Genomic DNA, 27,132 nt, shown 5'->3' with positions numbered 1-27,132 from the left:
AAATTACTACAGTCATTTTACAGTCGTGCTTCCACAGTCTCCTGACTTTCACAGATCTACTTGCACAGTATAGGTTCTGCTCACATCACCCATAAAATCAACTCAGCATCATCCTTTTAACTCTAGTCCTCAGTACGAACAACTGAAGCTTTCATGTGTGACCACCTTGTATCCACAAACAGGTACCTTTCTACATTTGTAGTAACACAAAAAAAAAATCTGTTATAAAATAAAATTTATCTCAGCCACCTTAGTATATTTCTGCTCCTGGTTAATTACTGAAGACAACACACGTGGGAAGTCATACAAGCAATCCCGGTGTACAACAGTACTACAGCACATGGTAAAAGCTGTAAATTAAAAGCAGAATTACCAATTTACAAAATAAGGGTGAAATGATTACAACTTTTCACACCTTACATATAATGAAAAGCCTCACTTGACACAAATCATACTAACAGTGAACTATCACATTCAAGTCAGCCTGAAGCACAGCTGAAAATCCACAGCTGTTACTCCTCTTTCCCTGACAGCAGGATCAGAGTAGGAAGGTGACAAACCTAGAGGACTATGAGACTCACTAGATCAGAAATGGGATGTTAGGTGCATGCTACATGATGTGATTTCCAGGAATGAGCTTAGAAAGAAGGAAGAATTAAAAAGGAAAGAAAAAAAAAGGCAGACTTTAAAAATTTTCACTTCCATTCCTATTTAGAGTAGGCATTTTACATGTAGGGGTGGTAGAGGTAAACAATTATTTTAATCTCTTACATTTTAAAAAGAGTAGCAGACAAAACCAAAACAGCCCCTCTTCATTGTATCACAGGCCAATTTTGTATCCAATTCCCCATAACTGTTGTCAAAACTTCTAACACAAGGTGGGAATAAAGGAAAAACTCAAGAGTAGTCTGCTGACACAAGTGACCTGCCTGTTCCCACCCCCCAGATAAACATGTTGCAAATGCAAAAATGTGAAACTTGAAGTATTAGAGAACACAATACTCAACATTAGGCCGTTAAGGGACAAACATGAAACCACGGCAACAGTCTTCCTTCAGCACTGATGCCTTTCAGTTAAGTAAAACAATCACAGAAATTTAAGAAAAACCTTTAAACTTCAGGTAAGTCTAAATGTATCAATCTATAGTTATTATCTGTTATATAAAATGAAGATAACATGTTAAATTCAAAAGCCTGAAGGCAGTCTGGTACTAGAATATAAAGTCTAACAATTCACTAGAAATACCATTTCCTGGCCCCTCTCACATGCCTGGCATTTAAGTAGGGGAAGACTTCTGGAAACAGCCTCTCCCCTTAGGATACTACTTCGACCTAAATTTGATTAATGTGTTGTCATGGGAGGATAAGATAGAGAGCTGCTAGGATAAGAAAGGCAAGCAAAACCCCCAAAAAAGTAATCAAATCACCCAAAATCTTACTAAGGTAAAGTCCCAGTAAATGAGCTGGGATGAGGGAGGCAACATAGCCAGAGCTGAGCAGGACCTGCAATCCAGTGCTTAGTAAATATTATTTAAGCCAATAAAACAGAGCACTGTTCAGAAATGTGTTTTTTCATATTTTATGCAAGAGACAAACTTAGAAACTGACAAATTAATTCCTTACTAGAACAGTAATTTCACAGAAATAATGCCACAAGAGAAATTAATAAACTAACATTTACCTGCAACAGACAAGCTTCCACAGATCAAGGTTTTGCTTTGCTACTACTCTTTACATACATATTGCACATAAAGCAGAATTGTAGAACCATTTTTATAACCGCTCTGAAAGATGCACTCTTTGTATGGGTGCTTTTCTTCTCTGTCATTTTGGTGACAAGAGGTTTAGTGTATCATATGTCCCGAAAAATCACATGTAGCAGAGTTCAGCTAGTGCTGAATATGAGTAGCTGATACACTCCCATCCCATCATCACCATCTTACTGCTCTCTGAATGTTTCTTTTAACTACTCACAGTTCATTTGTATAATGTGTGTGTGTGATGGTTGGTTTTTTGTGATTTGGGTTTTTCTGGGAGTAAAGGAGAAGTGGTGTTGGTTTGTTGGTTTGTTGTTGGGTTTTTTAAACCTTAATCCATGAGCAGGTAGTTTTCTACATTTGCACTAACACAGAGAGTTAATAATTTATGGCATGCTTCTTAAGGAGCCCATCTGCTGTTCAAGAGTCTGTGTATCCCTATATTTTCCATTTCAGCTAACAGCAGATTCTTTCCGAACGCTCTTTTCTGTGGCCAGTACTGCAAACTGAAAATGTCCAAAAATGTAGCACATAACAGCCCCTGAGGTCCCTCCCATAAAAATCCTTAATTAGCGAAAGGCAGAGCCTTTTATGGAGTCTGGTACCAAATCTGTTTAAAGTTGAAAATCCAACAAAACCAGCATACTCAGCAACAGCCATCCCAAACCAGCCCAGCTGCCAGCTGGCGGCAGTTCCAGCATTTCCCCAGGCCTGTCATGTAGAGTGCAGCTCTGCAGGGGCCCCACTCCCATACAAGTGTGGCCAAGTGCCTTCACCAGGCTCCTGCCTTGCAGCCCAAGATTTCAAAATGAGTTGTCCTTGTCCACGTCTTTTGGCACCACAAAAATAGAGCTCTTGCTATCGTGATGTTTGACCATTTCCCTTTATTAAACTGCTTCTGAAGAGCCAGGCTCTGACACTGCAGGCAGCTCAGTGAGGATGCAGAGTTTAACAGTACTAGTTCAGCCCAGAATGAGCATTATACCACGATACAAAATTGCTGTTACTTATGACAACAAACAGACATCTTGAGGTTTTTCTTTTTTAATTACAGAAAATGAATCTTTTAAGGCTGAGTAGCTCTCCAAAAGGAAGATGATATTATTAACTTAAAACAGTGAATGATAGTTTAAAGGTGTGCTATTCAGTTTAATTAATGATTGCATTTACGCTGCTTCATTCCTTTAATATGATGCACCAATGGTAATGAGTAACCTTTTTGCAGTTTAATAGACCTTGCAATGGTAAGATGATCCCTCTTTCATTTAATAAGCCCTTTGCTAGAGCTTAATAAATCTGGTTTTGCTCTTTAGCAATTCTCATTAAAATGTTTTGGAAGGTACCACCATTCATCTACAGCATGATTTTCAGAGGACCTGACTGCACACAATTCCAACTAAAACTTTCTGCACTCAACACCTCTGAAAATCCAACACCAACAACCTTTCCTAATCTATACAGTAATGTGCAAAATAATCAGTTTTGGATACAGTGTAACATATCAACGTGCTAAGATGGGAACCTCAATTCATCTTGTTCATCTATGTTAAATCCATCCACTGCACTGACACCACTTGAAAAAGAGTGATGGGTTACTATTTTTGTATGCTAACATCTGTTGCTAGAGTAAGCAACAGCAAAGCGACCTTCCAGACTGCAAAATGCCTGTTCAAAGCTTCCTTGGTTTTGTAGACTTATTCTCTACCACAAAATACAACACTTCACTTTATAGAGTACTCTTTACCCCAAAACACTCCGTGGACCGTGAACCTTCTAACAGGACTGCCAGAAGTTTCAGGGCTGAGCACTACATAAACACAGGACTAATGGATTGAAAGGCAGCACACTGCTGCAGCCTGCTCCACAGCTATGTCTCACGCCATATTCTTAGCTTTTTAATGTAAAATCCAAATGCACAGCAAAAAGGAGAATTAAATATTAGAAAGATTACATAAGGCAAGATACTGATTTTACACCAGTATCACAAAGTGCAACTCCAATGCTGAGGATTTCATGCTTCAGCATGAACCAGAAAAATGCTTTCTCTATAGTCCCCCTTCACACAAACACTCAAGAGTCAGAGTTCTTCTGATGTAAAGCTGTCTGCTCAGCTCAAGGTTTCCCCAGATCAGCATTATTTGGATTATTTTACTTCTTCTAGGATAAGATAATAATTACCACATTGCAAAAAGTCAGAGCAGCTATTGCAATTGACTGTGCCAACCATGTTCTCTGGCCTTCCTCAAAACACTCCAATCCACCAGCAATTTGGTAAAGAATCAGCATATGTAAGCCAATGAGGCACAAGAGCATGGATATTAGACAGGTGTGTGGTTTTAGGAACAGATAATAAAGGAAGAACTTTATTTTTTTTTTCTTGAGTGACAAGGAAGCAATGATAATGGCCCAAACTCTGCACTTGTGGATTTTAATGGACATAAGTGCATAACAGAATGTGGCTGTAAATCAGTAACATATGAACTGCAGCAAGCCCATAATTTGGCTATTGTGGAGGAAGCAACCCTCTAGCTCTCTTATGATTTTAATGAGAAGTAGGTTTCCTTCTTTCACTCTAGCAACAAAGTGGCTGCAGTACATGGAAAACCTCAGGAGCTGCAGGAACAGAAGGGTGTTGTGCGAGCAGTCTATGTCCACACCATCCCTCTCTCCTCATCAGCTTCAGAACAAGGAGCACAAGCTCTGATCTTAAACACCAAAGCACAACCTCATGCCAGAAGTTTAAAAACCGGGCAACTAGAAACAATTCCTAGCCAGCACTAAGTTATTATTGGAAAACAAACTTACAGAAAAGGCAACGTTTCATTCAGACAGAGTTGTAAAGATCACTAAATCAAAATCTGTGCAAGCTAGTATTACTGCACAAGATAGTTATTCCCCTGCATCAAGACAGAAAGAAGTCCCACAGTAATGACATTTTGGGATTTGCAGGTTTTTCCAACACTAGCATAAAGCACACTCTCTGAAACATTCCCACCCACAAGTACCACCACACCCAGACAGCACATGCAAGGCTTTTATTGCATTTAACTTTACACAGAAAACCATACACAGGACTGTAATTTAAACACTATAAGTGGATAGTTTAAGTGTAGTGCAGAAGTGAAAGCCATGAATTGGATGTGTGTAGGTCAGTACATACTGAAAGCTGTTTTTATATACTACTAAAAGTGATTCAGTCTAAAATGACCATTTGAGTACCTGCTTGAGTTTAGAGTCATCCAGAACACAAATATTCTTTCTTGGCAGTTGTACCTAAACCAGCAAGAAAGTCTTAACTCCTGATCTGCCACCCCCATTAGCTGTCAGCATGCATCAGTCTTCAGCAATAAAAGCCACAAAATACCACAAAGAATACCCAGACACACACTCCTGCACTGAACCTTCAAGATCTGCACAGGTTTCTAACAAAATCAACCAGGATCCTGAAGATCTACCATCATTCAGAAATGTCTCATACAACAAACATCTGTTGGTACTGTTCCAAGAAAGATTCAGGTCAAACATCATAAATCCATGCATGGATTTTGCATAACGCTGCAACAACAAACACCAGCCTACCTGTCCAACTGTGGGGTGTTTACTTTGAATGCTGCCAGGCAGGTTGGCCTTACCAGCACAGAAGGATAACACCACAGTAAGACTGTGCTGTAAACACAACACCGCTAGCAGCTTCTTTAATGCCAACTCAAAACACACCCACAGCTTTCGAGGATAGGACAGCTCCCAAGAAATCTTACTCAAGTCATCTTGCCCATGCACAGCAGAAACAGATAACGTTGCATCAGCCCTCTTAGAAGCACAGCTCCTAGAAACACTAGGTTTCTTAAGAAAGTTAAATAAATAGAGCAGACCTTCAAGCAGTGAACATAAAACTTATCAGTTTACAGAGGGCAAAATCTGTCCTCAACTCCGAGCAGCAGCACACTGGTCTTCACAAACAGGCGAGACTTCCTTGCCATTTGAACCCTTAACTTTTCAACACTTGGGAAATTAGATTCATCAGTAATTTAAACACTGGACACAGTACACAGCCATAGGCATTTTTTTCAGTCAACAAACCACTAGAGAGAGTACTGAAAGGCCTATTATGAAGGCAAATCACTATCCTTTTCTTGAATGACCACATGAAAATCAGTGACTGTTCCACAATGGATTGAAAGGGCCTTTTGTCTGAAGGAAAAGGACAAGGAGTCGCAAAGTACTGTAAATTCATTTGTAACTCGTGGGTTTTGAAGAAACTGTATACCTTCAGCTAAGAGTAAACCAAGAAAAGAACAAGTTTTGGAAATGTTATGTCACAGGCCTTTCCTGCTATGTATATGCAGAGCATATTTTTAGATTAGTCTCTAGTTTGTATTATAAAAAGCTGGGGAAGGATTCTGTATTACTGTTGTTTACAAGATGTTTAAAACACATGCAGAGTTTTGACTTTATTCCAAAACCCCAATTAGGGCACTATTTGCCTTGTCTAAACAAAAAATTGTCAGAAACTTTTTTGGTACAAGGTCTAGTGAAAGTATAATTGCACTGGAAGAATAAGTGAAAGCACTGTCACTGTTGCTTAATAATGACTTTAGTAACTTGAGTAATAGAGCCATCACCCATAAAGTATACAGTGGCCTAGTCAACAAGAAGTAATTTCTTACATTGAGAAACCAACATCTGACTCTTGAATTTTGAAGTCTCCTGAAATCTCTTAAAAAAAAAAAAAAAGACTAGCTTACATCTGCTGACAACTTCTCAGAAGAAATGTTTTACTTCTCCAACTGCACAAATCACAGTTTAATTTCTCAGGTTTTACACACAAATGCACACACCCAAAATTGGTATTTGCATACAAGATTTAATTATGGAGTTTCTGAACAAGCTTCCCAGGGACAAACTTTCAGCAGGAAAGACAGCGAGGGCTAATAAACAAAATCAGATTTCTTCTAATCCATATCCAGAACTAGGGTATTACTCTACTTCCACTCAGAAGAAAAGTCACAGATGTCAGACTTGCCCTCGTCACCCATCTGCTCCTCCCACAGACTGTGAAACTAAACAGTCAAAAAAAGTCAGTTTTCACTCTCCAGCTTCTCTCTGCATCCCAGAATTTATATCCCTTGTGCTGCCACAACTCCTCCTGAAATAAAAGCAATGTATTTTGCACACACCATTAGTCAAGGTATGAATTGGATTTAGCTCTTCTGATCACCCCATCAAATTAATCTGCCAAGGAGCTGGTCTTTAGCATGCTACAAGACAAGTGCTACCAGGGCCAAAAACATTGCTGCGGGAATTTCCCACAATGCCTCTTTCAAATATGTATTGGAAGTAATACAAGGTAACTACACACCCATAATCTCAAACTCTGTAAAACATGAACATACAGTCCTCCAGATGTCCTCAGGACTATAAAGATGATCCTGCAAATGCAGAGGCATAACAATGCTGCACCACCTTCTTGAAGGTCAAGGGAGTCAGAAACAAATAAGGCAAAGAGACATTAACTGCACAGGCACCTGCTAATCTTAGTTAAGAGACAAATTCTTGGACATAATAATGCTATGAAGTGATGCTTCCAAACAACTACTAGCAGGGAAGGTGCCCAGGCTAAAATAAAAGCACTTTGCTATCCAAGTTAACTATCTCAGCACTGCTCATTCTTGTACACAAAGGAGAAAAAAGTGAGAAAGCTGGTGAAGCACAAGAAGGAAGAAGAGGTAGAAAGAGAGAAACTGTAGGACTGAAACAGTGCAGAAAAATGTGGAAGACAGAGGAGACATTTCCCCAGAGTAACAGAGACAATAAAATCCCCAATATTACCTACAAGTTAACTAAAATTAACAGTTAACTATTAGTTATTTTTCTTCCCCTGGGTCCTCCGCTCCAAGTTGTCACAGTTTTACTTTTATCCTCCGGTGAGCAGTGAAAAGTGGAGTTTGACCTTTCCTTCAGATTTGTAAAGCACCACACCAGATTGTTTTGAGCAAATGATTGAGGATTTTGTTTTCTGCATGACTAACATTACTTAACAGTGATTAAAGACCTCTAAGACATGGGCCCTGAAAAGATACTAGGAAAAGCAGTTTCCAGAATGGCAACAGAGGCAACACATGGGGGTGGAAAAGGAATATGAACAGCCTAGGGAAGTTAATACCAAACACAGGTTGCCTACAACTGCTGACAGGCACAGCTTCGGTGCTTCCACCATCGCCAGAAGAAAACTCAGAGAAGATATAAAACACACTGAAGGCCACTGGAATGTTGCCGTGCTTTCTCTTCAAAAAAGGTCTAAGCTGATTCCTCTACTGGACAGGTATTTCCTTAAAATTCAGGAAATGGCAGAAAGGTATCCCGACAGCCTCATTTCCATTTATTTGAGCAAGAAGGACTACATAACTGATCTAGATTCAGAACCAAACTTACCTCAACACAGAAAGTACTTAGGAAATGCTTGTGTTCAGTTTTTAAGCTCATACAGTATGTCAGACAAAACCGTAACTCTTATACACATGTTCCTTCTCAGACACCTGCCTGAGCATAAGGACTGTGGAAACAGGCCCTTCACTTCAGGATAACCCTGAGAACATTTTGAAGGGTACTTAATTTACTTCATCTTAATCGTAACACTTTCTTACATCATAAACTTCTCAGAGTTGTGACCTTACCCTCTTACATGTTTATACAGCACCCGACACAGTACAAACCTTATCTTGATTAGTGTCTCATTACATTTAACAGATCCTGCTGTTCTCCTGAAGGGCCAAACTCCTTCAACTCCCGTAATACAATTAGTGGGAGAGCACTCAGTCGAGCAGCAGCTCTCAGCTCCAGCAGGTTGTGATGGCGCCTTACCAAATGCATCAACCTGTTCTGACCTGGAAATTATCCTGCATTTACACGGTTTCACCGCATTCACAGAAACAACTGTGGCAAGGGCGCAGTGTCCTGCTCACAGCAGCTTGAAGACTCTATAGTTAGTGGCATTCAACAGGTTACCACCCAGGATTTCTTTTATGGCCAGTACAAATACGTTTCTAGTTAACCCTGACATTCCATAGGCAGCAGTCTTTTGCTGCACAGAAAGTTTGCAGTTTACCTTCCTTGAATAATCACATTTTGGAAAATCTGACTCAAAGAAATGGAAGAAAGATGAATCACACAGAAACCAGGAATCCAAATTTAAAAGTTAACAGAAAAGAATTCCCACAAAAGATCATTAGTTGCCTTAAAGCTTATTTTTAAAGCTGGAATCAGCTAGATCAGTCCAGGGGAGTATGTCCTGGAATGAAACAGATGGATTTGCTGTGGTGCCTCTCAGCTCTCCTCAAGAAAATAAATCTGCAGGTACAAGTGATTCATATCTCAGGATGATGAGGCTGAGGGTGGGGAAGATGCCTACACCATTCGTTTACAGCTCAACAAAGGAAGCATTGCATTCTAATTGAGAATAAAAGAATACTGCCAGCTGCCACTGCTTATCAAAGATTTCCACGCCTAATGATTAAATGTCTCATGCACTATAAAAAAGGAATGCCAAAAAAACCCCACATGTACACACACGCAATGGGGGGGAAGCCCACCCAAACTAAAAAACACAGGCACAAAACGAAACTTCCCTTATCACCTCAGAGGTCTTTCACATTCATGCTGACAAAACAAACCCTAAAACAGCTGGATTTGTGCAGAAACAGCAACTAGGGCACAGTAACCTTCGTCCCTACCTGTAGTATGTCAGCACTCGCAGCAGCGTTTCACAGCCCATGCAAAAACGTAAGGCGGCATTTCAGGAACAAACGTACCGCTGGCTCAGCGCGTCTGGCGGCCAAGACAGCCGGGGATAAACGGCTGCGTCCGGAAAGCCCAGGCTCCCCGTTCCCCGGGTGCGCAGTTAATCATTTATGACCAAGGCTGTTACTGAATAGCCTCACACACCACAGCCCAGTTTCGGGGCCGGCGGAGCGCCGGGAGCCGGGAAGCCGCGACGAGCGGCTCCTGGGCGCTGGCGGAGCCGGTCCCAGCGCACGCCGGGCGGAGCCCCAGCGGCTGGAGCCGGGCCCCGCTGCCGTCCCCGTGCCACCAGGAGGGGCTCCCGCCGCGGCGCCGGGACCCGAGCGTTAGAGCAGCGGGTGGGCGCCGCGCGGCACCACAGCAACCGCCCCGCCCGCCCGGCACCCTTCGGCACGAAACTCCCGGCGGGCCCGCGCAGGTGCCTCTGGAGGCAGAGAAGGAGAAAGGAAGCGAGGAGGGAGCAGAACGGTGCCTTACCAGGTATCGGCCGGGCCGCAACGAGGCCGATACCGAAGCTGCAGGCCCGCGGAACGCGACGACCGGCTGCTTGTCGCGGCTGTGGTACTGCCGCCGGCTCGTGGGGACACGCCTCGCGCCCCGCCCCTCCCCTCCTCTGCACGCGCGCGCCGCCCCAGGCCCGCCTCAGTAATGGCGCAGCGGACCCCGCTCACTGCCGGGACCGGGACCGGGACCGGGACCGGGACCGGGACCGGGACCGGGACCGGGACCGGGACCGGGACCGGGACCTGTCCCTGTCCCTGTCCCTGTCCCTGTCCCTGTCCCTGTCCCTGCCCGAAGCACGGCTCCGACAGCGCAGCGCCTGTCGTGCCCTTCCCGGGTACCGGGAGGGGAGAGTTCTGTGGGGCGGAGCGGGACCAACCCTTATGTGTGCCCCTCTTGCCACATACAGATGGGTGTCCGGAACGTGCAGCGACACCAGTAGTGCTCATGTGAAGACCTGTTCAAGAGCCCCTCAGTAAGCAAGAAGAAAGAGGCAACATAAATCATCGCTGATCTAGGAGCCTTCCTACCTGTGAGTACTCTTGGCAAACCACCAGAACATAAAAACGTACCGATAACGTTTTCAGTAATCAATGTTTTAAAATACGACCCAAAAGCTTCAAAGAAAATACACAGGCACGGTTAACATGAAGCTAAAGGGGCAATAAATACGTATCTACTTAAACACTAGAATGTGGAGGGACAACCCCACACTTGGAACTAAAAAAATCAGCACATTTTCCATAAACAACTTAATCTGGATTTACTATCAGTGTTGGTGTCTTACACCATCAATCAGCATTTCCCTTCAAACATGTCAGTGCTCATTTTTGAGAGCCACAAGGCCTGGAAAATCATAGCATTTCCCATCAAAATCACTTTGTACCATTTTTCCTCTTAACGCAAAGACGACTCTTCCGGTCATAACACACCTCTATCTGAACTCCACACCTTCAGCCATAAAACTTCTTCCACCCTCAACCACTTGGTTCTTATTGTTTTCAACCAATGATTCACAAACTGCAGCACAGAAAATAATTCAAGGTGAGACTTACACCAAGTCCACAGCCAGCCCACACTGCAAACCAGGCAGAGCTGGCAGCATTTCCCCATGGTGGGCAAATGGGCTGGCAGAGAGCCACCTCAGTGTGATAGACAGAGTTCTCTCTCATGGTGGTGCCAAAGTGAACCTCACTGGGCAGTTCCTACTCTATTCAGCTGCAGTGGCTTCATGGGATGAGTATCTGTTGAATGGACTCATCCCCCTACTGCAGAAAGCTGGGCATAAATTAGACAGTCAAGTTATGGTGAAGCCACAGGTTCAGAATTAACATTTCACTTGGAATCATGCCTTCCAAACTATTCAGATCTTCAGTAAATGTTGGTTTGCCTTAAACAACCTAACTTTGAATGTCCATGCTTACATTTGTGTTCTGAGAATGCTCTTTATAGCATTGCTGGTGTTTATCCACAACCTAAGCTGTATTTTGCCTGGGAGTTCTGGAAACGATTCCGAAGTTCAAGAGAACAGTGCATTATATTCATAAAACAAGGGTGCTGCTGACCTTTCAGTACAAGAGAATAGATGTGAATAATGGACCTGAGACTCCTCTAAAGAAACACAGTAGAAACACATAGGATGAAAGGCTTTAAAGGCTTTACAAATTATATTTGGATGGGGGAGAGCAGGGAGAAAGAGAATGTGGGAAAAAGAAGAATGAAAAAGGATCCTGCTGTTTAGCTCATGCATAAATTGTATGTGCTCAGGCAAAGGTCACTCCTTTTATTTTCTCATTAATTTCAATGATGGTAGATGGTATATGAAGAACAATCTAAAAATAAGAACAGCCAGAAATAGCTTAGGTTTTTGTATGACAGCATAGTGGGAAGAAAAACCTGAGCTGCAACTTCATTCCGTTTCTTTACTTTTGACTTTTTAAGACATAGCGACTTAATTATTTAAGATAAACTGTAAATTTATTTAGAAAGCTAAACAAAAATCAAGTGGTCTTCTTTTTATGTATTTTCCACTAAAGTCCTTGTACCCTCTGTACACTGAAATCAGTTCCTGTTTGTGGCTTTTTTATCCACCACTGTTGGTGAGAAATGGTGTAATTTGGACAGTTTTGAGGGTGAATTGTCTAGGTACTAAACACAAGTGAGGAAAACACTAAGTACTAGGCTGAGCTGTAAACAAATAGAGAAGGAATAACAGCTTTGGGAAGCCTGCAGGTGCCTGCAAAAGCTGGCACAAGGAAACTGCCATCCACAGCAACTGAACGCAGAGACTGGAATGGGAACATAGAAGGGATCATGAATATTCTGCAGAGAGGATCATGAATGTCTGCCTCAAACAAATCTTCAGGAAACAGAAGCCCTTCATACAGAGACTGATGCCACATCTGCCAATGTTTTCATAGGGAATAAAGGGCCAATATCTAGAAGCTGATCTCCAGACAAGGTGCACAGATTCTACATTGGTATGGAACGAGTTTTAGCATTACTCCACCAGCTTCTTAAATTTTGCAGCAAATGTGCAAGTCCACATTGACTTGCAGTACATCTGGCTGTACGTTGAGCCTACATTTTCAAAAAGAGGACACCAGCTGCCCAGAGTTTAGTTCTCATCTCCTGTTTATGCCAAATAGCAGTATGAACTTTATGGCCAACACATGCTGCAGTGTTCAGTTCCACTGCAGAGGTTATTCACTGAAATGTGAAGTGATAATCAGCAACAATTAGACATCCCAGCTGGAACCTTTGCACTGTATTAGAAAGGAGGTGGCCTGGTCAGAGTACTGACTTTGGATTTTGCATTAAGTCCTCAGTACACATTTCCTATACAACCATGGTTGTATTTCTGATGTGATCACAGAGAAGAAAGGAATTTCCAAAACTCAGTGCATATGACAAAGATTATGAGATACTCCAGGTGTAGCTGCACAATGCAGTAACTTTGGCAGTAAAGGTGCCTTAGTGATTTCTTGCTCTTGTGAAACCTCCCTGCCTCCATCCGTGCACTGTGTTCTGCTATTCTACTCAGTTTGTGAAAGTTCCCTGCAGACCAGACCATTGAAATGATCTGGGCTAAAAATACCACCCCCCCTCCTTTTCTTTAAAGATATTTTAACAGAGATCTAGTTGATATTGATGCTCCAGCAGCTGGTGACCTGTCCTGAAAAGGACCTTGAAAACTGACATGTCATACTCTAACAAGAGATAATGAGCTGCAGTAATCCAGAGGGATGTCACAACACAACCGTTGTAAATTCATTGTTTCTGAAGGGAAAGAACACACTGCCACAGAGATACGGGGTTATGTCTGGTGCCACTTAATTGCTACTGGGGGTAGGGATGGAAGAAAAACCAGCCGAAGGCAAAGTAATAAAATATATCCCTATGCAATTGTTCTAATCTTCTTGCTTTTTCGAACACCTACTGTTCCCACAAGACTGCCAGACTCCCAGGCTTCAGTTACATCAGTAACACCATGTCCTCTTGGACTGCTTCTCGGCAATCAGTTTCACAGTACTGCCCAAAGCGGGTCACTGCTTTTTTTCATGCCCTACAGATAAGAGATAGCAGCATAGAAAGAAATGGTGCAGAGAACTTTCCAGCTGCAGAAATAATACAGGTCTTCTAAGTCCTTCCCAATAGCACTAGCTACACTAGCTACAAAGCCTCACCTCGCCTATTTGGTGAGGCCCATTGGCCCCCCAAAGGGACTGGGTGCCATGTGCAGGGACAGGAGAGCACAGAACAGGGAGGAGAGGCATCTGGAAGGGAGCTGAGGTGCATCTCACTAAGCATACATTTGTTTGTTCGTTTCAGTACCAGAATCAGTGATTAAAAGTTTGTTAATTGGCAACAAATTAAATCAGTTGAAATTCCCCTGGCACAAAATTGTTTCTGGCTTGCCAGAGGGGGAAATTGATTCAGCACAGGAATTTGGAAATAAACTGGTACAGTCACAGTGGTCTGGCAACAGATCTGAGGGTGAAGATATGGAAAACAGCAAATTACATAGCTCATGTTGTACAGCAGCTGCTAATCTGGGGCATAAACGTAACATGGCTCTTTTAAGCCAGGAGAAGGACTGATAATAACATTTTATCCTGGCTTTTGTTAACTGCAGTTAAAAACTGCAACGTCAACAGAAAAAAGTTCAAAGAGAAGCACCAGAAGTGATTAACAGGGATATGTCTTCAGGAGATAGATGTTTACATGCTTGGCTCAGGAGAAAGCTGCCAAGCAAAGAAAAGCCAGAAGATCCTTTCAAGGGACTTGTGTGGAGTCATAGAGAGCATTATACAGAATATCAACACGGAAAGAAGAAAAAGAAGATTCATGATAACTGTAAAGATTGTGACAGTCACAATAGACCAAAAACCTTCAGCAGCTGTCTTGCTACACGTTATCAGCAGAAAGCTGCATTCAACATTCAGAGATATATTAGAAAAAGCCCTTGCATTTACATGTGTGATCCCAAGCAAAGAAGTCAAGGAAGACAGCTTTTTTTTGGCTCTGAAAGCTACAAGTCCAATTCAGAAAGGATAATTCACAACTCACACGTAAGTTAATGGCCATTATGTTTGCTCAGACAAGGCCTGAATTTAATTAAATGGCTATGGGCATGCAGACTACATACTATATAAACAAAAATCTGTTTTGCAATGAGATTATTTATATTGAAGATAATTTCAACTGCTGCTCTCAGATCTTACATTTGGCTAAAAAACAAAATGTCCTCAAGCGACTGTGACAGTCAAAGTACAATATTCCAAGAAAGATTTTTATTTGTAAAGATTGGCAAACAAGCTGTTTAGAACCTTCAATGAAACACACAGTTGAAAAAAGAACCTGAGTGTTTTCTGATTCCAGAAGCAATGCAGCAGTATTTTGTGGTACCTAATGTTTCAGAGTGAGTGGACTTGAGCAGGGTGGTAAACACTTGAGAATGACTGAAGCTCAAAAACAAACCAAAAGAAGCCTTGAGCTCGCTCTTGTAGTAAATGGGAAAGAAGTGAGGGAAAGCTTGGCAAAAATCAGCATAATAGTAGGCTTATTGTTGAATCTGAAAGCTTCATTTGCCAACAGTATCCCTTTTCTGGGAAGCTGCACAACCACTCTGAAAGCGCTTTCTATAGAGATGATAAATCTATGGTGGAGATTTATGCACATTCAGATTAAGTCAGGAAATCAGTAATGAAAAGGATAATTAAATAGAGAGACAAAAACCTAGAAGAAAAATTACCAACCCCCCCTAAAACAAACACAGCTAACAATACACCATGATGTATCAGGTCCTGGGATTCTGACTCTGACTTCAGCCCCCATTCTTGCTCAGGAACATACAGGGTGAGCAACCTCATACTCTTCCTCACTGCGTTTCCCAGGACTGCAAAGAACAGTGCACAGCAGCAGAGTCTGAGCTGTAGCAGAGTGTGTGAACATATGAGGCTTCGTATCTTTAGTTCTCCCACCTCACTGTTCCTTTTTTGCACAAGCTCTTGATTCGTCAATAGTGGAAAGTCATAGGAAGAAAAAATATTCTATACTCATACATGGGACTGTTTGAGACCACAGCCTTCCTGCTCCTGTGAGGGCATCCAAAAAGGAGGGGAAAGACACAGAGACGGCTCTCAGTGACACCAGTCAACCCCCAAAAAAACAATGTGGTTGTCTGGAATTGTTTCTGAGAGAAGCTTGCAGTTCCAGGATGTTGAAGCTGGACACTTAATGTTTCTGGACACTGAAGCTGTATTAATACTTATCTTTTGATGACTTCCACCATGCATTCAGGATGCTGGTATGCATTCAGCACTAGGAAACAGCTGAAGAGATACATCCTTTAGTTCACAGCCATGGTAAACTTCTGTTCTCTGGTTGGACTAGACACTGGGCTAGAGAGCCTAGTCTCACTATTTAGCTTAAGGCATCCAACTCGGGTACCTAAGCCAGCAGCCTCAGTGCCTATGTTGTCAGGGAAGCTATAGGTGTCCCACTGACTCTACAGGAGCCTTCAGCCACATAATCACCAGTCAGGTGCCTGACGTTAGACTGCAAAAAACCTCAGTGCAGGCATGGCCTAAACAGCCACAGTGCTACTTGCATTGCTTGCCTGCAAGGAAAACTACCCTCAGTGACCCAGAGGCCTTCTGCCACAGTCTGACTCCAGTACCTTACTGCTTTATGTTCCAAAAGGGCTTTGTCCACTCCAAAACTACAGCAATGAAAGAACAGGGAATGTCCATTAGCTGGTAGCACTAGTAGATTGCTGCCCTCTCTGGACTTGATACTGTGAGCAGAACATCTGCGGATTCATAAGCAAAATTAAAGCTTTTGAGCATTACACTCTCATTTTATAACCAATAGCCCAGTTTTCTCAGGCACAAATAAGTGAGGTGCTGTGACAGCTGGCTCTTTTGACACAAAGGTCACGTCTCGGTGTTGATGGTAAAGCAAACACACTGACAGAATAAAATTTAGTGAAAAAGTCCTTCTCTTTTCCATCATTGCAACTGTAATAGTGTCATAGTCCAGTGAGCAAATTACCACAGCTTTGAAGATGTGGTATGCAAATACTGCAGCTCCATGAGAATGTTTAATTTGCGCACCATGACTTTTTAATTAATTCATTTATTTACTAAACCTTGTCCCACTTCCCTAAAGTGGATTCAATCCTAGTGCCTGATCAATCTCATGTGGGAGCCAAGAACAGATGCAGATGAAGAAACTTGACACACAAAGATATAGATCTGCTTCCAAGTTTTGCAGTGTGAAGCATAGTAGAAACTATTTACAATCCTTTCTCCTACACCACTGAATAAAAAAACCCCCGTGTTCCACAACAAGTGTGGCAATTCCAATTTCTACATATGAGTTCTGTCCTAGGCAGTGTACAAAATGGTATTTCATCCCTTGTCCTCATTCTTTCTGTTAATAGGAGTAATTTACAACAGATTTCCACAGGGGCTGGGTGAGTTTATAGATGGTAATTTACTTTCTGCTACTAATAAGCCAGGCTTAATTCAAACAACAGTCTTGAGGTAAAGAGCACCAAGTCATTTACTAATCACACAAATGAAGACAATTTCCCTTAAGCACTGAAGTTGATAGCAAGTATTCCACTGCTGGAGATGTGTGGGAGTTTGACACTTACATTGGTGTAATAAAAGAAGATGTGTAAAGAAAGGATACAAAGTAGGGACTACTCTCGAGGGCTGGCTTTGCATATGGACGGTACTTAAAAAAAGTCATCTACACAAGATAATCCTCGCCAGGAGGAAAAGGAGAAGAGCAAAAATGTTCAGTGCTTTGGAGCGTGGTTTCAAAATCTGGAATTCAATGCAAAACTTACCTGGGAAGTACTGTAAATAATGGAAGCAGCAAATTTGAATCATACTTTAACTACTGTAGTCAGGAGGTTTGGCAGTAGAGATTATTGTTGTTGATACAGTGAAATGACTGACAGTATTTGAATAGAGGGTTGGCCAACAGGCAGGAACATATAATCAAGTTGGAAAAAAAACAGTAAATGCAAGGATTACAGCTTCAATGTTATTACACAGCATGTAGGGTATTAAAGTAGTAAAAAGTAGATAATAATGACAGATGAAACTAAAAGGTATCAAAAAACAAGGGGTAACAAGGTTTGATCAATCATCAGTGTGCTTCAGGAGAATAATGATCATAACAGAAAATACACTGGCAGCGTGATTCAGAAATTACCAAGGTAACAAGGTTTAATTTGGAATGATGCCAAACACAGATTCATTTATCTCTGAAAAGACTCAAGTGAAGCTCAACATGGTAGAATCCAAATTCCTCAGAAACGAAAGTGTGCCCATGCCTCTACGCACTAGGAAAGCAGCACCGCTGTTTAACAAGGAGGCAGTCCCAGCTCAGCAAGTGCCTCACCCATGGCAGCACAGGAAGGCTTTACATGAACGAAGGATTGAAGGCAGCCCTCCAGCAGGACTCCACCCTATTGCACCTGTTGAAAGTTACCCTAAATTAAATCTACTTAAACCAGCACTCTGGCTAAAACAAGAACAAAACTTGTCTATGTGCAGTTTCTTGATTTAATGCACAAATACAGCTTACTCCTGTCAAAGACCAGAAAGGACAGCTCATGGGCTGAAAGAAGACAGAGCTGACACTACAAAAACAGAAGAAAAAACTGAAAAAGCAACATATATATATATATATATATATACACACATAATTAAAATCCCCAGCACAACTTTGGGGTCATCCTTTGTACAAGTGCCCTACTGCATGTAACAGAATTCAGGCAACACTTCTGTAGCCATGGTTCCCAAATCTTCTAGAATGTAATGAACATTTTGCATTTGCAACCCATTGTATTATATGAGAATATAATTCTTTATTAATTAAAATCCTTAGGCTGGCTTCAGAATGTTAGAAGAAAAATATTAGCCTATGCCAGAACACTATGCCAGAAGGACACGTAAGGAGTTAACTCACATAGATGCATATTACTGCTTATCAGCACTTCACTGCCATTACCATGACAGCAAGGCAAAGACCATTTTGTTCTGCCCCATTGTCCCTCAGCAGAACTGCCAGTTGACTTCCAAATTCAGAATCTTAACAGAAATTAGAGGCCAGATTTTGCATTGTGTCCTAAGAGCTCAATCTGATATGAAATTTAATGAAAAGGCAAGGTGGAACAAAAGGCTGTCCTTTCATAAGGCTAACTGAACATTAAGAGGCTTATTGTGCTGTTTACAGTACAACATGGATAAGAAGAATCAAACAAAACTCAGAACAAGCATTTGCTGGGATAAAATGTGCCAAAAACTACTTGCATCTTCTTTCATTGCCCACAAACAAGTGCATGGATCAGGATGTTGCTGCTGCCTGCAGGACATGTATGTCTGAGAAGAAAGAGCATGGTACAATGAAATGACAGTAGGTACTTCAGAAAAGTGTGTAAAACAGTAAGGAGTAGTCAAGATCATGTAACATGCCAGCCATCGTTATACTTCTGATCTGCATACCCAATAGATCAGAAATATTAACATGACAACTGATGCAGGAGGCAGCTGCTAGGGCATCAGAACTGCATTTCCTGATTTGCTGGACACACTGCACATGATCCACCTCTAAAGAATAAAGAGCAGAGGGAGAGAATGCTACAGATGGATAACAAGTAACAGCCACCTCCTAGCCAGGCTCTTTATCCAGCTCTACAACAGGTCAAACAATTAAAGATTCTCTCTCACATTAAAAGAATTCTTCCACCAATCCCATTCACTAAAGCTGCACAAGTAAAACTACTGATACAAATACTCCCACCATACCTGGGTAGAAACAATTAGGAGGAGATAGAGAAGTCAGGTGAGCAAGGCTTGGTGAAACAGAAATCTGGCACAAACAGGCTGGAAAACAACCTGGATGGAAGGATGAGAAGATGCAGGGGAAGCAGAATGTAGCAGGTCTTAGTCTCCTGGAGAAGAGATTCAGTGCATGTGAACATCATGAAGGATCCAGACGGTCTTCTCCACCCAACAATGTAGTTTGCTCATGCAGGTCTCAGAAGACATAGTTGCCTGAACAACCTGTTCCCTCTTGTAAAACCTCTCCTATCATCATTTGCTGCGCTGGCTACAAAATAATAAAGTACTTAGCTGTTCCCCCCAGTATGTCACAAACAGTATGTAAGCTGTGTTTTGTCTACAGCAAAGTAAGAGTTAATTTCCTCACAGGAACAGAGGCAGAGAATGACACAGAAAGAAAGCGAGACAGAGCTAAGCTGCAGGCTGCAACAGCTATGCCATTTGATTCCCAGCTTTAAATAAACCCTTTGAAGTAGAACAGGTTTTTTATGTGAAAAAAAAGGCACAGCTTTTCAGTATGCATCATTGTTTATGGTTGCAGAAATGACTCCACTTGAACTCTAAACTGGATATTCAGTGTTGGAAAAACAATGGAAAATTTACATGCAGACCCCACCATTCCCACGGCTCCTGTGCTGCATCCAACACTTATTAGCTGCAGCAGTAATAAGTGTTACAGCAACAGCTGACACTGTTTTACAGGCACAGTTCAGAAACTTCACCTTGATCCCTACAATCCACAAGCTGAATGGTATAGCTGCACAATTGAAACACCTCAATAAACAACAGTAAAAAATAATGTATCATCTTTGTGAACATCCTGTGTTGAAAAGATCTTCAAGAGCCACAGAAGAGAATATACCATGTGAACAAATAAATGCTGTAGTTGTTGAGCTCGGTTTCAAAGCATTCCCTTCTGTCTCCTACACTGCATAAAATTAGACTATAAATATCAAGCAGAAATGCTAATAACTTTCTAAACAGAGTAAATTTGCACTTACCTGAAGAAATATGGTAGCTTTGCCAATCTAATCCACATAATCTACTCTTTTGTTAGGAAAGCATGAAGTTGAAGAAGAGGAGGCATGCCTAAGGGAGATCTCAAACCAATGGGTAATGTCCACAGAGGACAACGGGAGAACTTCATTGTTATTTTCTACTGCATAGGTCTTGCTTCAGTATTTAAAGGGTTCACCCTTGCCACCTATGAGATCTCCAGACTTTGTAGATTTGATAGTTCTCAAATCATGTCAGAATTCCCAAAGATTTATCTTCCCCATGAAAAATTAAAGATCTGCATATATTGCATAGGTCAATGAATACTGAAGGGGACCTCACCAAACGCCAGTTGTGTTTTTGTGAGTAACAGCTGTAAATTAAGGATTGCAAACTTGACTACGTGCAATGTCAAACCTCAAGGCCCAGAAGCAGTAAGTTGTAATGAAACAGGCTAGGAATCAGTTGTTAATTTTAACTAAATTATGTAAAGCAACAGCTGCATTTCCAAAAGCAAAGCCCGAACCAACAAAATGCAACACAGAGACAAGCTTATACATATTTCTTCTAAAATGGCTCTATGATGAGAGAAAACACCAGATTTAGAATAAAATCTAAGGTCGGACTTAAAAATACAGTAAAATGCAGTTCTGATAATTGTTCCAGGGACATCAACAATTGGCTACAATCCTCTCATCAAAGAGTTGTGATTAACAAGATAGAAAGCTACACAGTGGTTGAGTAAGATGAAATTCTCACAGGTAGCCAAATGTGGGTTCAGGAAGATATCATTTGTCATGCTCAGTATTCATTGCTATTGCAAAGCTGCTCTGAGATCAAAATCCTGATTGTAATTCATCAAACCAGTAACCACAGTGAGTCGAATGGCTGAGCAATTGTGATGACACAGCTGGCTGCAGGGATGACGCTAGGAATTAATATGTGAAGCTGCTATCAGCCTCTAGAAAGCTTTGGATGAAGGGAAAAGCAGCATGGTAATTGCTCAGAACCACAACACAGCAAGGATATCAAAAGGGTTATTGAAACAAACCCTGTAATGTCATGCTGATTTTTGAAAGGGAAAAAATAGGTCTGCTGCTGTAATTTAAACAAAGGATGTGTCCACACATCTCTTCACCTGATTTGGGCAGAAAAGTTTAGTTCTCTTCCCAGTCAACATCAGTCCCGGTCCATATTGAGCAATGTGAGTGATTTCCCCACCACTGCCCTACCTCTAGTGCTTTCACAGTCACTAGCCTCCAGCAGCTATAAATACAGGCTATATTCAGAGCGGGAGCATCAAGAGAAAGAATCAGCATGCTGGCCAATTCAAGATAACTGACTCTAACCAAATCCTGCTTAGCTTGCTCCAGTAAGTCACCTCAGAGAAGCCTTCAATGTGATTGAAATGCAGCAACAGTATTCCCCCTCTTTGGTTTGTGCTTCCTATTGCCTTTGTCACTTTGACCCTTCATCTCTTCTCCGTGGGATTCTTGGCTTAAGTGTACAAGGGTTTTTTTATCTAAATACATCAGCTCTTCAGCCTTTTTGTCTCTCTATTACAACTGCCTCTAATAAATCCTGCATGAAATCAGGCCTAGTTTGTATTGTAATCAACTTTGGTGACTTATGCTTTTAATTAGTCCTTAATATTCCTTCAGTCTGCAAGGATGGCGCATTATAAAGAACCCTTTCTACGTGTCATTGTGGTTTCAACTGGAGGGGAAAAATATTTCACAAATGGTATGGATACAAGTAATTGATGGCTTGGCTTCATGAATGAAGATTTGGGAAGTGCTTTACCCATGCTTACTACAAGCGTGATGATAACTAAAAGGGCAATGTGGGATAGGCAAATCCAGTTGGAAAAAAGGCTGCTTGGTCATTCAGGATGTTGCCGAACAGGACTGTCATCTCCGGGGTCAATCTCAAGTGACCAATGTCCTGAACCGCCTGCATGCAGGGTTGGGTCTGCACCTTCCAGTGCACCTTGTCATCTGCTGTTTAGTCCCTCACCTGTCACTACAGGGCTTTGCAAGTGTGAGTAAACGCTTCGGGCCTGCGCAGTGGATTGTTTAGGTGAGGCACAGTGTGCACAGAACTGGTCCCACCCTTTACACTTGACGTTTATCTGCCAGGGCCTGGCGAGCTAGGACAGTCACAGCAAAGTCCTCAGGCTGTAGGTTTGATTAGAGTATCCTTCTCTTAGATGGGTGGCCTTACAAGGCTAGATGAGCTCTATCTGCCCAGGTTTGAAGTTAGAATTTTCATTCTCCTAGGATGGTTGCCCAAAGGCTAGTGTGAAGATGGCTTGGCTTCATGAATGAAGATTTGGGAAGGGCTTTCCCCACGCTTACTACAATTCTGAACAAGACTGTCATCTGGGTTGATCTCGAGTGACCAATGTCACAACAACACAACATCAGTAGGGTAAAACGTGTAGGCAGGATTCTGACTTAGAGACGTTCAGTCATAAGCCCGCAGATGGTAGCCTCGTGGCAGTGGCTCCTCAGCCAAGGGCACGCACTAGGGGTCTGAGCCTGCGGTTCCTCTCGTACTGAGTAGGATTACAACTGCAACAACACATCATCAGTAGGGTAAAACTGACCTGTCTCACAATGGTCTAAACCCAGCTCATGCTCTCTATTAGTGGATGAACAATCCAACGCTTGGTGAATTCTGCTTCACAATGATAGGAAGAGCCAACATTGAAGGATCAAAAAGTGATGTCGCTATGAACGCCTGGCTGCCACAAACCAGTTATCCCTGTGGTAACTTTTCTGACAAGTCCTGCTTAAAACCCAAAAAGCCAGGAGGATCGCGAGGCCCCACATTCACAGTCTGTATTTGTGTGAAAATCAAGAAGGCCTGTGGCAGATGTTGACACAATGTGATTTCTGCCCAGTGCCCTGAATGTCAAAGTGAAGAAATTCAATGGAGCGTGGATAAATGGCGGCAGTAACTACGACTATCTTAAGGTACCCAAATGCCTCATCATCTAATTAGTGATGTGCATGAATGAATGATGGAGACTCCCACTGTCCCTACCTACTATCCAGTGAAACCACAGCCAAGAGAACAAGCTTGGCGGAATCAGTGGGGAAAGAAGACCCTGTTGAGCTTGACTCTAGTCTGGTGCTGTGAAGAGACATGAGAGATGTAGAATAAGTGGGAAGCCAGGTGTGTGTTCAGCGGCAAGGGGCGACCCGCTCGCCAGCATCCTGGCCATCGGTGAATTACCACTACTCTGATCCCATACAAGTAATATATGCAATTTATCTTACATCAATATGACTTTGTTCTCTCCAACTGGAGCAGCAGACATGTTAATATGTTTTACCAATTGAAAAAATACCATGTGATTTCTTATTCCATGAGGAGCAGGAATCCAACAGGACCCTTACTTGGATACAACTTCTATGGGATCCTCCGAGTATTGTAAATTGCTGGATCTGAGTAACCCCTCTCCAAAACCACAGTGGGCCCCCAACTGCCTTGCACACAAGATTTAACAGGTTAACTGACCGAATCATGCTCACTTCAATAGCCCCTTTGTGTTCAAGATTTGACCCACAGAAAAACTCTGACAGTTTAGAGCACAACATAAGTGGTAAGTATTACTGGCTCACATTTTGAGGTTCAGAATCAGTTGTTACTTGATGTTTATTCAGGCAGACTTCCATTAAAGTAGAGCACGAAATCAAAAACCCAGTAAGGACCTCCAAATTTCAACCATTATTAATCATTCTATGTATCATTTAAATGTAATGCTGTGATATATTTTACTCTTGCCCGATGAAGTATCATTCCAAATAAAAGATATTCAACTGTCATTTAAAAAGTGTGATTAATTGCAGTCAACCTGCTCATTTGATTGTTGAACAAGCCAAGAAGTTTCTATGAGGGGTCTTGAAACAAACTTTCAGCACAGTTTCTGACTGTTTGCATTTAGCAATAATTAGAATGATAACTGCAGAAATGAGGCCTGGAAAAACACACATCCTAAGAATATTAACTGTGCAAAACCTAGGAACTTTTTTTAAGACATCACGATCTTTTCCCATCATATCAGATATCTAAGAGAGAAAAACTAATGGGCCCAATGCCATTAGTGCCACCCAGATTTCACCTTCTGTAACCTGGCAATCTGGCAATCTGCAGCACGAGGTCTAAAGGTGTATTTGTCAGTCTCACAGTTTTCAGACATCATCTACCTTGTAAAGCAGGCTCATTTCTAGAATTTAAAGATGAAGAGACTCACCTCCTGTCAGCCTTGACAATGACATTTCAGCCAGAAAAGAGCACTTGAACTTTGTACCATCAGTGGTAGAAGGTCAGGTCACATGTCTGACCTCAGTGTCTCATCTCTCAGAATCACAGTCAGTAACTGATGATTAAAAAATGAGTGTAACGAGAGAAAGCATGCAGTGTGGCTTCTCCACTGAACCTTCCCAGCATCCAGAAAAGTGCATCTTGGGCACATTTCTTTTGGCATGGTGGGAATTACCAGGATTTTAATCTTTCAGGGTTTGAAAAAGAGAAATGCCAAACAGCACTGGAGTGTGTCACTTTGTATGGGTGACAAATCCCAAAGACTCCATAGTGACCAAGGCCAGGCTCCTAAGCCCCTTGCAGAACTGGAAAATTAAAGCTTGAGAGACAGTAGGAGGAGAAGGACATTTTCTTGGTCTTGTCTGATTTTGCTCTGAGGCTGCCAGAGCTTGAAAGAAGGTAAGCCTAAACTGTGTTAGGTTCTTGGTGTTTCCAAAAGCTGTCTTTACTTGAAGGTACACTCTGAAGAAACAGCAGGTCAGACTCTGGAAATTTCATTTATTCTATTTCTGCAAACTTCAAAAGAACTTTAACAAGATTTTATGCAAGCATTATAATAATTCAGCGTAAGTTAAACGAAGTTTAAAAGGAAAACTTAGTTTCTCTTCAGTCCTAGGAAAGGCTCAAATCTAACCCCTTTTAAAAAAACTGACTTCAGTAAGGGAGAATTTTATCCCAAATTCCTGAACACTAAATATATAAAGATTATTGAAGAATTATCTCTTGCATTGTTTCTTGGAATGCAGGTTTTGAAATACCAAAAGAAGTCTGGGACTCAGAGCTTCCTGCAAACAGGAAAATGCATGTTTTTAAAGCCCTCAGTAAAATGAAGCAGAACAATATTGTCCTGAGTGTAAGATAAATGAAGGGGAGAAATACTTTTCTATATTAATCTAAATCATGTACACACAGAATTAAAGGAAAAAAGGAAATTATGATTATTACATGCTCAAATTCCATGGAAAGAGCCAAATGTATCAGGTTTTCCTCATATGCGGAGCAGAAATATTTCATAATCATTTGCAATGCATACAAAAAATGTACCATTTTAAAAGCCAAATGATGTAAAATTTCAACAAGCTCACTTTTACCCAGAGATTTCAATGAAAGCAACTTACAGCAGTATAAAGGAAGAGTACTTTACAAAACGCTTGTCCTGACAGTCTCATTTTAACAAAAGCTGGCACTTCTGCCATTTGCACAAAGTGGAGACATTTTCTGTTTGCTGCATAGGAACTGAAGTTAGAAATCATGTGCGTGCCATTCAGTTCTCTTATCTGAAATACTGGGAAAATACATTAAACTGACTTAGCACAGTCTAGACAGGCTTAGCGTTGTGATCCAGGTATACCCACAAGTAAAAGAACAGATTTAGCCTATCCTGGCAGGTGTCTGTTCCAACACTGCTGAGGGAAGTTTCTCAGCCTCTTTGAATACTCCAGCATTTTGAAGCCTGTATAGTCAGAAAATCTTTCCTCACATCAAACTCCTGTTTTCCTTTCTGTAAATTAAACCAAATTCCCCACGTCCAGTCAAAGGACAACTTATCACTGTTCCTCTTAGAACAATTCTTACATTCTCATTGTTATCTTCACTCAGCTTTACCTTTTTCCTTTCCCTTGCTTTATCTCATAAACCTCATTTTCTTCACTTTCATTATTATCCCAGTTTCCCCGGGCTCAGGTTCTTTGTGCAGTTCTCACAAAAACTGGTGACCTACTTTATGTGTGCCCCAAAAGTACATGTATGAACAGCACTGCTACATTAAGTTCATCAGGAAAGAATATATTACCATTTAATATAGTTACATTAATTTGACAGTCAAAAGTCTCATCACTGACAAAAGAGTCATGATCCCTCCATAACAATCTCTGTCTCGTCATGCAGTATTTTTCCAACTACATTTGGTATAGGAACTTCATTGATGTTTATTCTGTAATGCACCTCCCACATTTCAGACACTGTACAAAACTCATGCATAATATCACTAGCAGTTTTGAATTTTAAACATTTTAAAGGGACTGGAATGTTTCATTTTCTTACAAGGGTGATGAAATTTGCAGCGAACATAAAAGTTTTATTCTCAAAGAGAAGCCTAGGGAGTAGCTCAAAAGTCTTGAGCCACAGATGCCAAGGAAAGGAAAAGAGATCAAAAGCCTTCCTTTCTGCAAATCCAAGTATTTGTAATATCTTTCAGCTAATGCAGGTAAAGGGGGCAAATTGTATGGCTAATTTCACTCACATGAAAACCGAACATAATAAATGTTTTTAACCTAAAGGTATGAAAAGATAGGCAGAGAAAGTGTGGGGGAGATTATAACTGACCTGAAAAGAAGGAATCAGCCATCTGTTCTAGGAATACCTGAAGCTGTGCAAGAAGACCT

General features: G+C 41.6%; 1 protein-coding gene across 4 annotated transcripts in view; it reads right to left on the bottom strand.

The window, feature by feature from the left end:
• Positions 1-27,132, bottom strand: part of SPATS2L (spermatogenesis associated serine rich 2 like) — a 139,998-nt gene that overhangs the window by 73,040 nt on the left and 39,826 nt on the right. Inside the window, exon 1 of one of the 4 annotated variants that reach the window (XM_034065695.1) lies at positions 19,475-19,496. The exons of 1 other annotated variant lie outside the window; for it this stretch is intronic. The gene's annotated coding sequence lies outside the window, so the exon portion shown is untranslated. Of the gene's footprint in view, positions 1-10,031; positions 10,155-19,474; positions 19,497-27,132 lie in introns of those variants that run through there. 2 more of the 4 variants (XM_034065694.1, XM_034065696.1) reach the window with 2 other exon arrangements.

Source organism: Melopsittacus undulatus, chromosome 8 (genome assembly GCF_012275295.1).
Source record: "Melopsittacus undulatus isolate bMelUnd1 chromosome 8, bMelUnd1.mat.Z, whole genome shotgun sequence".
In the NCBI taxonomy this organism is placed as follows: Eukaryota; Metazoa; Chordata; class Aves; order Psittaciformes; family Psittaculidae; genus Melopsittacus; species Melopsittacus undulatus.
The sequence above is the reverse complement of the archived record's forward strand: the minus strand, read 5'-3'. Positions and strand labels throughout refer to the sequence as shown.